The 14143-nt window shown below is 42.1% G+C and overlaps 1 protein-coding gene across 6 annotated transcripts in view; it reads left to right on the top strand.

Moving 5' to 3' along the window:
* Positions 1-14143, top strand: part of CDH4 (cadherin 4) — a 796373-nt gene that overhangs the window by 93913 nt on the left and 688317 nt on the right. The window lies entirely within an intron of this gene.

Genomic DNA, 14143 nt, shown 5'->3' with positions numbered 1-14143 from the left:
AGGGAAGTGGGACATAACATTGGTGGGGGAATGCAGCAGGCTTGCTGTGTAAGCTCAGCAAGCAATAAGCCTCCTCTGTATGTCTGTCGAAGAGCAGCTGTCGCATAAAAGCCCTCCCTTTGTTAATCCAGAATTTAAGTTGAGAAGGTAAATGCAAATGCTAGAGAAAACTGGATTGATTTAAATCAAGGCAATTGAAATCGCCCAAGAAGGAAACGAGGAAAAAAAGACCAATTAAATAATTGATTTACATCTGGTTTCCCATTTTGTAAATTCATACATTTCCTGAACTAGCAACCATTTAGCGAGCATACTTGAATAATTTAAAGCATTGGTTTACAACTAAATAGAGCCTTTATACTACTTTGAAGTAACTCTTAAAGCTTTTAGTCATGCGATCCATACGTCTTTTACACGGCAGAATTTATATCTGCTGCTGAGAGCTGAGGGGGCCACTGTAAAATTAATGGATTTCAGCTTTTCCTAGCCCAATTTTTTTAAAACACATACAAGGACAGTAAGCCAAACTATCTGAGGATGAAGGTCAGGATCTGCAGAGTGGGGGTTTTAGACTTGTGCTTTTCTCACGTAGCAAACCTTATCCAGCACCTTGCCTAAATATCCCACGGCCAACCGCTTTTGAAATTGCAGAGAGTTGCAAAAGTCTCTATGTCATGGGGAGAAGTTGCTGAGAGTCAGAAATCTTCTTCGGCTAGAAGAAACTGTGTAAACCTTTGTGTATTTCTGTGGATTCTGGCTGAAGTGCCCATAACAGTGCAGAACAGAGCTTTTTCATCACGACATTGAAAGTTTCTTCCCTTCCACAATTGACCACATTCTTCGCCATTTTATTTGTATTCCCCTTTTCCACACACACTGAAACATGCTCAAAGCGACTTGCAACAAAGAAACAGGAATGCATTTCAAAATCAAACATTGCAAAGCCATGTTAGAATAACATAAATAAAACAGCAGCACAACAGCAAATATAACAGCATAAAAAGCAACATTTCAATACTATAGATATAACCAGATTACATTAACAACACCCAAGAGCAAAAATATCAGGGGAGCTTGACAGTTTCTCCATGGCCCTAGAAACATCTCTCCTTGGATTTACTATCTATGTATTTATGATATAGGGACGTGGGTGGCACTGTGGGTTAAATCACAGAGCCTAGGACTTGCCGATCAGAAGATCGGCGGTTCAAATCCCCGCGACGGGGTGAGCTCCCATGCTCGGTCCCTGCTCCTGCCAACCTAGCAGTTCGAAAGCACGTCAAAGTGCAAGTAGATAAATAGGTACCACTCTGGCAGGAAGGTAAATGGCGTTTCCGTGCGCTGCTCTGGTTCGCCAGAAGCGGCTTAGTCATGCTGTACGCCGGCTCCCTCGGCCAATAAAGCGAGATGAGCGCCGCAACCCCAGAGTCGGTCACGACTGAACCTAATGGTCAGGGGCCCCTTTACCTTTATTTATGATATACCCCCTTTAATCATAAGATCTGAGGGCTGTTCACAGAATAAGATACAGGATAAAAACAAGTAAAGAAGTAAAACAAAACAGCAAAATAATAACTACCCCTTCCCCACATTAATCTGATTTAATGTTAAAAGTAACTTTTAAAAAAGCAACACTTTTTATAGTGTACTAGCTGCTTTGTAGGTGATTAAGAAACAATCCTCAATTATCATTGAATTGCTTAGCTTCCCCACCACACTTATACTTTGGGGATATCCACACAGACATAGACTGCTCTGTTAGCTGTTCCATCTTCATGGTTTTGCTTGTTAAGGCTGGAGTTCTTTGAATTCTCTTGTAGAGAGTCTTAGTCATCTGTAGAAATACAGTTCCCAGAGTTTCCAGGGAAGTGGAGATGACTGTGGATGTTGTCGCTGCTGCTGTTGCCTAGAAAAATAATAATGTTTTACCCCTGTGATGTAGCAATGTCTTTAGTTTCACATTCTTCAGGTAAACTCAAAGCCTTCTAATACTTTACTAGACAGTCTAAGCCAACAAATCTAAGTATTAAATCCAGCTCTGCTTCCGCATTCAATGCTACAGGGACCCAAATAAGTCTCAGCACTCTTTATGCCATTAATATAAATCTAATCTGCAAAACACGTCACGTTAAAAAAAAATTCTTCTAATTACAGTAAGATTTTTTTATTGAATGCACATTATACCTATAGATCATAATACTTATTTTAAAAAAAGACTATTAAGATTTTACAGTTCAGGAATTTACAGGCAATGGAGAATAGTGTTAGCCTGATGTTATTTTCTGAGAATCATATCTGCATTAGGAAGATAAAGGACAATTTAGGAAGATTACAAAAGCCATGATTTAGAGTACAACATAAAAATCTGCTGAGAACTAATTCGCATTGCCAGCTGCTGCTAAGCTTCTTAATCTTTATCTAGTTCAATTAAAATCTGAATGTTGGGGATTTCATTAACAACTGGGGACCGTAGAAATTACATGCACTCATACACTGTAGTCAAAATGCGTTTGCCACGTTCCTGGGAAGGTTCCCTCTAACGTCCTCAGGTAGACTTGGGATATAATTAAAACTTAAGTACTTAAAGGATAATGCGGTAGTAAAAGAGGATTATTTTAATTTTGCTGTTGGATCCAGTTGACCAAAAGGAGAGAGTTGGGCTGAGGTGGGTAAATGGTTGTAGTCAAAGGGAACTGAGGATCATAATAAAAGGCAGCTCAGCTCAGCACTACAGTGTATCTGCTAAAGGGTTAAACAAGTTTCATAGTCCTCCTCTTGCCCCAGGGAACCTTGGGAACTGCAGTGGGGGGGGGGGATGAAGGAAGTTGTGGGGAGGCTAGGGGTCTTCAACTGCTTCCTGGTCAAACTGTGATTTTCAGGCTTAGCTTATGGCTTCCCCCACCCACAAGTTATATATCAAATCGAGCCTCTAGGAGCAGTGGCTGTGCCGTCACAAATGGCCTGCCTCTTATTTATACGATGGCTTAGCACCTACTGCTCACTTCCCATACAAATGCCCATTAATTATGCTTTTTAGGGGATCTGCAAGCTGAAATTAAACTTAGTAAAAAGAGGCACAAGGTTTTTAATCATTTAATACCTGCATGTGAAAAATCATTAATTTTCATTAATTCCTCTAGGTTAATTCTTTTTTTCTTCCTTCCAAAAGTAATGAGGGCCTTTATAGGTTCTTTTTCTTTTCTATGTGATTTTTTTTTTTTTTTGCACTTTGTATTGCAAGGAAAAACAATAAATGTGTTTTTTTCTTAATGTGATGCAGACCCTGTAGATTTCTGCTACATCCTAATTCCGCATCTGTTGGTACATCATTTACCCTTTTAATAGTACACACAGCAGGCAGTGAAGCTGAGGCTCATCACCCAAATGTGGTCCTCCGGACTTGTCCTCCTGGCCTTTGGGATTTTCCCAAGGCTATGCCTCCTCTTCAGCCTATATCTGTATATTTGGCCAGTGGGACAGGACCAAACATTTCTAATGGCTAGGCAAAAGAACTACAAAGTCTTCCATGTTCCCCTATTCAAAGGAAACTCAGTGGAAAGCTAAACTCCCAGAAGGAGAACCACGAAATAAGTACATATGGGAAACAAAATTGCTGGGGAGTATATAGACTGTGTTACATGTCCTCTAGAGCAGGGATGGGAAATCTACTTCTGTCCAAGTTTATGATGGGATACAACTCTGTTCAGACCTAGCCAATGCATTGATAAATGGTCATGGGAGTTGTGGTCCAGCATCTGCAGGGCCACAGGTTTCCCATCCCTGTTTCCCAACTGCCAAGGCTGGCCTTTATTAGAACTAAACATTCTGGGACTGTGCTACTGTTTCAGGGACAAGTGGCCTCCATGCACAGGGGTGGAGGAAGGGGGTGCAGTAGGCTAGTTGAGGCAAGGGATGGTTTTTCAACCATATTAACTGTATAAAGGTAAAGGGACCCCTGACCATTAGGTTCAGTCGTGACTGACTCTGGGGTTGTGGCACTCATTTCGCTTTATTGGCCGAGGGAGCCAGCGTACAGCTTCCGATTCATGTGGCCAGCATGGTGAACCAGAGCAGCGCACGGAGATGCCGTTTACCTTCCCGCCGGAGCGGTACCTATTTATCTACATGCACTTTGACGTGCTTTCAAACTGCTAGGTGGGCAGGAGCAGGGACTGAGCAACTGGAGCTCACCCCGTCGCGGGGATTCGAACCACTGACCTTCTGATCTGCAAGTCCTAGGCTCTGTGGTTTAACCCACAGCGCCACCCGCGTCCCATATTAACTGTATAGATGAGGGCATTTCAACAAGTCCTGTTTCTCATTCCTATTGCACTACTTAAACCTATTTAACTATTCGGCATTCAGGGACCATAGAATAGGTGTGGTGTGTGGGTCTTGTAAGCTTTCTAGTTCAGTGACCTTAGGGAATTGAGATATAGGGTGTCTCCAATAGATGACTGTCCAGTTTCTTGAGGACTTCTTTAAAGAAGAGGCCTCTCCCTAGTCCTTGGGCCCATCACTGAACTGCCACTATTATGGTTCTCCTTGTGATTCTACCTTGTTGTATTCCAAGCCCACTACTAGCTATGCCCTGAGCAAATCATGTGGGCAACTGTTTTCTCTCTCCTCCCTCTCTTGAAATTAGAAAACTGTCAACATCACCAGATTACTCATTCTCTTCCCACCACCCACCAGTGCAACATCTAGCTAAATATACCTTCTTGCCCTTAAGCATTGCTAATCCATGTGGGGTCCTCCACATTGTCTTTCAGTGGTGTAAAACTTTTTTAAAAAAGGACTTTATATGTGAATAAGTTTGAATAAGTAGAGGATTTTCAAAAACCCGTGACAAGGTGTGTCATGCATCTATGATGACTGCCTTTTGTCAGCGACCTAAAATTCTAAATGTGCAAACAGAACTTTGCTTGCATTTTGGACAAGGAGGGTACATTTCATTCTCGTTGGGCACCAAGCGTTCTTCTTTTGAGTGATTCAGTCGTCTCTGCTTCTCTTTTTAAAGCACAGATAGAAGAGTTACAAACCTAAAGGATATTGCTTCATGGAATTTTGCTGTATTGGGAGCAAACTTGAAAACATAGTGTGGTATAGTGGTTAAGAGTGGTGGACTTGTAATCTGGTGAACTGGGTTTGATTCCCTGCTCCTCCACCTGCAGCTGCTGGGTGACCTTGGGCCAGTCACACTTCTCTGAAGTCTCTCAGCCTCACTCACCTCAGAGTGTTTGTTGTGGGGGAGGAAGGAAGGGAAAGGAGATTGTGAGCCACTCAGAGACTCCTTAGGGTAGTGATAAAGCGGGATATAAAAACCAAACTCTTCTTCTTCTTGGTCAAGATCCAAAGAAAGGAATATTTTGTTGATAATTTTGTCTCTGCTTTTCCCAAAGCCTAAGGCACATTATGAAACTGAGGGTGATGTGATAAAACTGTACTTAACGTACAGAGATATAGGAAGCTATCCTATGCCAAGTCAGACCATTGGTTCTTATTGCTCAGTATTATCTACACTGGGTCCAAGGGTTCAAGCAGGAGGCATTGCCAGCTCTCCCTGGAGATGCTTGAGATTGAACCAATCACCTTTTGTATGTAAAGTAGATGCTCCACTACTGATATACAGTGCTTCCCCTATCTCTGTGTATTCAGTCCAGGTGCTTTGAACCCCTGTAAGATCAGTGGGAAAATTGAGCACCGGCCAGCACACATTGTCAGCTTCAGGTCTGAGTGGATGCTTGACCCCTCCTCTGTCACTGGACACTAACAAGCTTATCTGTCTCTACTGGCACCGTTGAGTGGTTGTGTCTTAGCCAACCTTTCAGTTTTGCATCATCTCCCAGAACAGTGCTAGTCTGGAGCCAGTGTGGTGTAGTGGTTAAGAGCGGTAGATTCGTAATCTGGGGAACCGGGTTCGTGTCTCTGCTCCTCCACATGCAGCTGCTGGGTGACCTTGGGCCAGTCACACTTCTCTGAAGTCTCTCAGCCCCACTCACCTCACAGAGTGTTTGTTGTGGGGGAGGAAGGGAAAGGAGAATGTTAGCCGCTTTGAGACTCCTTAGGGTAGCTCTGACAGTAGTGATAAAGCGGGATATCAAATCCAAACTCCAAACAACAACTTCTTAACTTCTTCTTCTTCTTCTTCTTCTTCTTCTTCTTCTTCTTCTTCTTCTTCTTCTTCTTCTTCTTCCCATTCATGCACTGAGCTCCACAAGAGCAGGGTGGTGATTCCCATTCTCTTTGGTGGCGAATAATGAGTTACTTGTAACAAAAGATGCAGATCAGCCTCAATAATCAAACAATACAATGAATCCTCTGTTCACGTGGAGCTTCACTGTTTCTTTGCAGGCATTGTAGCTTACACTTTGGGTTATTATGTTTCAAGAATTTTGCAACATCTCCTCTCACTCCCAAATCATCAGTATATAAAGAGAGAACCCCGTCGCTCCAGTTGTGGCAGCGTATCATCAGAGGATGAGTGGGGTTTTTTAAGTATTTCAAAGTTTCACTGAAGGCATTCATGGGCTGTATTCTTTTCTCCTCCAGCTAGAAGATGGAAATAAATAAAAGGAAAGATGCTGATATATCACAAGCAGTTACTGCAAATATATCACTGGGGAGGCGTGTGAGAGTTTTGAGCCAGATAGAACTACAGATAAGTGTCTCTGCACTGGGCATCAGATAGCAAAATCTATGCCAAGAGATTGCTCCTGTAGGAGTAATAAATACACACCTTATCTGTAATGATTCTCCAACTTCATAAACCCTGCATTAATGGCATTCATTGCATCTTTTTCATGTCTCTCAGGTCTTATTTTTATGAGACTTCCATTTTTGTGTGTTAATTTTATGAAAATTGCACCATCTGTTGTTGTTGGGTGTATGGTGTTTATTTTCTCTCTCTCTCTTTCTCTATTTTCCTTGGGTCTAGCTATTGACTTAAACTAGATGTGAGCAGTAATTCCCAGCGTGTATTTTGAGGTATGCTGTATAAAGCACCTATATAACCTCCAAAGTAGCCATCAGACAGAAGACCTTTCCCACGGTGTCTCTTCAAGATTTATTCTGGCCTCCTTCCAGTCAACCTCCATGCATTGCTGACAATTATGTCTCTGTGTAGCTATCTGATTTGGTGAATTGTATTCTCATTGGTGGTTATATATATATATGTGTGTGTGTGTGTGTGTGTGTATTATTCAAAATTATAACAAGACATATTATCCAAAAACATATCATCCTTGTTCCCCTCCCCCATTTTTCCTCCCTGCCCTCCTCCCACACAAAACCCACCTACCCCCACCCCACCCCCCGACTTCCCTCAGTTCCAGTCTTTGGTTTCTTTAAGAATGCTGTTTTCTGCATGTTACAAAGTTGTATAGATCCTCAAACTATTTAGCTGATTGTTATCAATAAAAGGTTTGTGAATGTTTATTCAAAACCTGCCAAGGAGTCCAGTTTGCTTTTTTGCGTCTTCAGATACTTTGTAAAGGGTTCCCATTCATCCTTAAAGTCACAGTTATCCTTGTCCCATAGCTTATATGTCAGTTTTGCCAGTTCTGCATAGTCCGTCAATTTTTTTTGCCATGATTCTTTAGTTGGGGTTTCTTCAGTCTTCCATCCTTGTGCTACCAGAACTCTTGCGGCCGTTGTCACATACATGAAAATGTTTTTCAACTTTTTTGGTAGGTCTTTCCCTACAATCCCCAACAAATATGCCTCGGATTTTTTAACAAATGTTAAATGGAACATTTTCTTCAATTGTAAATCATTTCCCAATTTTTTTTAATTACCTTGCAATCCCACCACATATGATAAAATGTCCCCTCCTTTTCTTTACACTTTCAACATCTATTTGAACTAGTTTTGTACATTTTTCCTAACTTCACTGGTGTTGTGTACCATTTGTACATCATCTTCATGTAATTCTCCTTCAATAGGGAACAATCTGTAAATTTTAAGTCAGTTTTCCATAATTTAACCCAATCTTCCATCATAATGTTGTGCCGTACATCGTGTGCCCATTTAATCTTGTGCCCTACATCTTGTGCCCATTTATTTTCCTAACCCATCGTATCCATTTTGTCCCAGGGTGCGTAATAAACTATGGCAAGGATGCTAGAAGGGATGCATGTAGCTCAGTTGGTAGAACATGAGGCTCTTAGTTTCAGGTTCGAGCCCCATGTTGGGCAAAAGTTTCCTGCATTGAAGAGGGTTGGACTAGATGACCCTCGCAATCCCATCTAACTCTACAATTCTATTATATGCTTTACGGGGACGGGGGCAGGTCTAGTTTAGATCTATTGAGAAATCCTCATATCTCTTGAAATGAACAAACCACACCTTGCTTTTAGCGCTCATCTTCCCCCTTTCTTAGGTGTGAGGAGGAGTAGCTCTTCAGAAACGGTTGCTTTGACTTTTAAACAAACCACTGTTAAGGTTACATCTGACAGGGAAGACTGTGGTTTGTTTAAACTCTAGCTAGCTCAAACCAAGCAGTATTGGAAACCACACTTAGATTCTGGCACATTTTAAAAATAGTTTCTTTAAAAGCAGAAACGAAAGATGTGACTCATCCATGCAGTGGGAAACCATATTTTCCTGTTACATTTTGACTGTGCCATTGATGGTTTTATTTTTTACATTATTTTTTAAATGTTTCCTTGCCCTTGGAACTTACGGTCGATGTCAACAGCACCATATGAACCAGTTTGACTTTGTCCAATATGCTTTTCTGCCAATCCTAAAAACTTGATATTGATATCACAATGTGAAGATAATGCTCTGGTATCTCAGGAGTAAAAGTATAAGTAGCAAGGGACATGGGACTTGTAATTGCCCTGTAACTTCCCGTTTTATTGAACTGTAAAGTAAACTGTTGTGTAAAACCTGTGTAAGTTGCTGATGCATAAGCTAAAACTGCCCCAGGGTTCCATTAACCTACACATACTGTCCTTGTAAATTTTTCCTCCACGGTATTTAACGTATTTAGGGATTTGTGCCATCCCTCTTCTTTTTAGCTTGTTGGCTCAAAAAACTCCTTTGGAAAAAGTTTTCTCGACCCCAGTTAAAAAGAGTTGAAACAGAACATTTTGAGTTACTTCTGTCCAGAATCATAGCACCTGTGAAAATTCAACTCTTCTGCTGCAGTTGACATCATACAGCATGGGTGCCACAGTGCCTGCGATGAAACTAGTCAAGTGTCGTCCTGTAGGATGAATCTGAATGGTTCAGAAGCACTCTTCTCAGCTGTTTCCATAGCCTCCATCCTTCCTGAGCCGATCAAGGCCCAAGTTTCTAGGCCTGTGAGACTCAAGTCCTGCAATGAAGACATGCATAATGTGATTATTGGGTCTGACAGCTGCCTGGATTAAGAGTGCTTAGAGCCTCTTTGTCCCAAACTCTTTGTCGGTATGGTGGGATATTATCCTTCAACATATTAAAAATACTTGGGCGAGGCTTTAGTGTCCCATGCTGAGGAACGAAAGCCTTAATGGCTCTTATAACAGCTTCCCATTCCCTATATTTAAGAACTAATTGGGGTGCTGTTGTGTGTTTCCAGTCCATCTAGCTTGGCATGGCTTGCACTAACTGGAAACAGATCTCTGAGATTTCAGACTGGGGACATTCCCAGCCCTACTTAGAGTAGACCTGTTGAAATTAATGAACATGACCAACATAGTTCTATTAATTTTAGTGGGTCTGCTGTGTTCTGAGTAGCCCTTAGTTGGATTTGTTGTTGTTTAGTCGTCTTAGTCGTGTTCGACTCTCCATGACCCCATGAACCAGTGCATGCCTTGGAAACTCTCACTTTCTTCTCAAAGCTTCTCCTTTTTTATGTCCATGGAGTTTTCTTGGCAAAATACTGGAGTGGTTTGCCAGTTCCTTCTCCAGGTGGATCACATTTAGTCTAAACTCTCAGCTATGACCTGTTCATCTTGGGTGGTCCCCGCACGGCATAGCTCATAGCTTCTCTGAGTTATTCAAGCCCCTTTGCCACAACAAGGCAGTGATCTATGAAGATCACTTAGTTGGCTTAGTTGGATACAACCCTATATATTTCAGCAATCCAAAGATCGCTCAGAATGTTTGCTTAGAATGTTGTCAGACATCCTGGGTTCATTAGGGACAAAGGGCAGGATACAAAGTGAATAAATAATAAAATGATAGTTGCTGTTAATACTGTACAGTTGTACCTTGGATCCCAAACACCTTGTAAGTCGAATGTTTTGGCTCCCAAATGCTGCAAACCTGGAAGTGAGTGTCATGGTTTGCAAACGTTCTTTGGAACCCGAACATCTGACAGGGCTTCCGCAGCTTCTGATTGGCTGCAGGAGCCAATCAGAAGCCTCACTTTGGTTTCCAAACGTTTTGGAAGTCGAACGGACTTCCGGAATGGATTCTGTTCTACTTGCAAGGTCCAACTGTAATACTAATAGAAAACTGTGTTAACTTGCTATTATTGATTTCATTCCTCATTAAAGAAAACATGTTTTTTATACCAGTCATTAGATAAATATTGTACAGATCTTCAATGTACAGATCTTTTTTTCCCTTTAAAAAAAAAGAAAGAAAGAAAATAAAACCCAGAAAACCTCTTGGGAGCCTCATGCTCATTCTGCCTGATATAAACGTCTTTGCTAAACAAATGTTTGCAGAGCAAAACTGGAAAAGCTCTTCATATGTTCTAGGCATATTGACAGTGAAATGAGATGCATGATTGGCAAAACAAAGGCTGGTTCCTCAAGAAAAGGCCAACCATGCATACTTCATTTGTTTTTTATTGTGTCTCAATTATTCTTCAATAACCACAAGGCACCATTCTGATGACATCACTCATCTGTATTGTATAGTTGGCACGGAAGCTGCCCGTAATACAGTTTTAGTTGAGATGGTCCTATATTTCCCCATTGCTCACAATATAAAGCTGCCAGCAGCAAAACAGTCCAACTTCTGGGAGAAGAAGTTGTCAGTTTGGTTGGGATTAATTTTATTTAGGGGGAAAAAAAGTAAACCACTTAATAACACAGAAAACATCTCTAATCTGTGAACATAAATACTTACCAATAGCATACATATATAATTGGAAAATATTTTTAGAAAACAGGGGCTGGATTCAGCTAATCTGTTCTGCTAGCAGAAGCAAGTGGAATAACTTCATTTAGTTCATTGGGATTTTCCCCACTGTTCTGCCCCTGCATGTCTCCCCACACCCCCAAATCCACTCTGGATGGTCAAGAGAACACCCAGAACAGCACGGGATAGGGCAGGGGTAGGCAACATAAGGACCAGGAGCCGGATGCGGCCCAATCGCCTTCTCAATCCGGCCTGTGGACAGTCCAGGAATCAGCGTGTTTTTATATGAGTAGAATATGTCCTTTTATTTAAAATGCATCTCTGGGTTATTTGTGGGGTTTAGGAATTTGTTCACCCCCCCCAAAAAAAAGATAGTCCACCTGCCCCACACACATGGTCTGAGGGATGGTGGACCGGCCCAAGGCTGAAAAAGGTTGCTGACCCCTGGGATAGGCACTCCATCAGGCAAGCAGAAATACGTGCATTGATGGAACAATTTCCTTGGCGTTAAGTTGGATTCTATCCAATGGAGTTGTATTTAGCCAAGCCCTACCCAGAGTATACCCAATGAGATTAATGAACCTGAGCTAGTCATGCCCATTGTGTCTGGGAGGAATTCAATGTTGTGCTAAAACAATTGATCCATACAAGCATTTTTGCTTGGCCGATGGAATGTCTACCATCTCCTCCCCTCCATGCTTTTCTGAGGGTTTTCTCAATCAGCCAAGAGCCAATTTCTTTTGTAGGAGGGAGGCACACAAGGGAAAGTCTGGTTGCACTAGCAGTAGCAGTGTTGTGGCGTGGGTTGCCAGTGCCCGGGGCTGCAGAAAGGGAAGGTAGCTTCCATGTCGCCCAGGAGATCACAACCAAAGAGATAAGAGGTCTGGAGAGGTCCCTTCCTGGTTTGCATGGAGAAGCCATTTTCAGTGGAGCCCAGCGATGGCAGCACACAGCTTTATTGAGGCAGCACTGGGTGTTGAAACTTCACACCACTAACAATTTTGTGCCTGGGGCAACCGCCTCTGTGCTACACCACTAAGCAGGAGTGCTTGTGGGGGGCATCTTCTAGCAGAACTGCTTGAATCTGGCTCTGTAGGCTGGGTGAACTAAAACAAAAAGATTTTAGCAGATGTCTAAAACAGTATAGCAAAGGCGCTTGCCTAATGTTAAGTTTGGATGAGGTATCAATGTGCGCTTCTTGTCTGATTGTAGCAATGCTCCTGCTTCTCTCTTTTTCTATCAAATTCAAATCAATTGTGTTGCGGCTCTCGTTGGATATCAGATTGCAGCCATTAGGTTCTGAAGTCTGATTGGAGTGCTCTTTGGATATCAACCTTTAGTGATGTAGCCCGTTAACTATTTTTAGGATCCCAATATAGTCTGTGTGTGTTTGTGTGTGTGTGTGTGTGCATGTGCACACTTTAGAAGCATGCTGCACCCATCCAATGTCAGTAGAACGAATCTCATGTAAATCGTGTGTTTGCTTGTCTTTGTGATAGCAAGAATAAATTCTGAGCAGATGCTATAAAACACCCTTCCCCAACCAAGTGCCCTCCAAATTTTCTAGGCTGGGTGGTACTGCCTACAGCTGATGGGAGTTGTGCCTCAAAAGCATCTGAAGGTCACTAGGTTGGGAAATGCTGCTATAAAACTTTACGGAGGCCCTTGTCTCAAAGCATTTCAGCAACACTGTAGAAATTAAGACCTTCCCTGAGAGCCAATAGTATCTTTCTCGACAAATAGTCCAGTTGATGCCAGCATGAATTAAAGTGGGCAGAACCTCCCTTGAGGGAAAGAGAAGGCAACAAGGCTTTCATGGGCGGCCATTCATCCTCATCAGTCATTTCCTTTTTCCTTTCCAAATGTTAAGGCTATCTCCTGCATGGGCAGAAGAGAAGTGGGGGAAGCTAGCTTTCGATACAGCGTAAATACAAAGTGAAGTATTATACAGAATATGTCTTTTCTGCTAGAGGAGAATATATTTTTAGAATTGATTACTGACATTATCTGGGTTGTCCCCCAAGTAACTCCATGCGAAGGCTTAGAGAAATGTCTTGTTTATGGAGGAGATGGAAAGCAACGTGAGCCGGTATAATTAACAAAGTTTTAGAACTTGCCATAATAATCAGGCGTTGGGAGAGAGAGCGCTCTGATTTGTCGTCGTAAATCACAGCTGTGATGACAAAATAAATCCATTGTTTCAAGGAGGACTGAATAAATCTTTTGGCTGGAGGGGAAAAAAGGATATACTTATCAATGTCTCAGTGATTAGGGCTTTTTCTTTTTTTTTTCTTTTTTGGCTAAGATTACCCTTTTTCATCTAATATGTGCCATGTCGTCTGGGAAAATGAATCACACTGCGTGCTGAGGGGAGAGCAAGTTGTCTTTTGGCTATGATAATTAAACGGAGAAGGGATCCTCTTGACTGATGACACCTGCATTCGGAGGAAGGAAACCCATTAATAAGTACTGTGTGGACAATGTTGTACAGGGAGTGCTGAGCTGCTGCCTCCCGTCCGTGGCACGGGACAGTTCTGCAAAGGAGAATTGCAAGGGGACAGTGACACCGTTGAGCTGTGTTAACCTTGTGTCCTGTTATCTAGACTAGGGTGGCCCAACATTTCATACCAAGTGGGCTGCAGCAATACTTTGACACGAAAGCCACTGGTTGCTCACTGTCTTGTTGCACAGACAAAATTTGACAACCCTGCCCCAGCCCTTGCACTGCCTTCCCAAATCCAGGTAAATTATGTGCAGAGTTTGGGAAGGAGGCTTGAGGCTCTGGCATGGGCTAAATAATAATAATAATACTAACACATACTAATACTAATACTAATAATACCCCGCCCATCCAACTGAATATCAAAAACACAATACATCATCGGTAGGCAAACTAAGGCCTGGGGGCCAGATCTGGCCCAATCACCTTCTAAATTCGGCCTGCGGATGATCCAGGGACCAGCGTGTTTTTACATGAGCAGAATGTGTCCTTTTATTTAAATTGCATTTCAGGGTTATTTGTGGGGCATAGGAATTCATTCTTCTTCTTCTTTTCAAAATATCG

Source organism: Podarcis gaigeae (assembly GCF_964106915.1).
Source record: "Podarcis gaigeae genome assembly, chromosome: 6".
Taxonomy (NCBI): domain Eukaryota; kingdom Metazoa; phylum Chordata; class Lepidosauria; order Squamata; family Lacertidae; genus Podarcis; species Podarcis gaigeae.
This window is presented reverse-complemented; position numbering and strand designations above follow the sequence as displayed.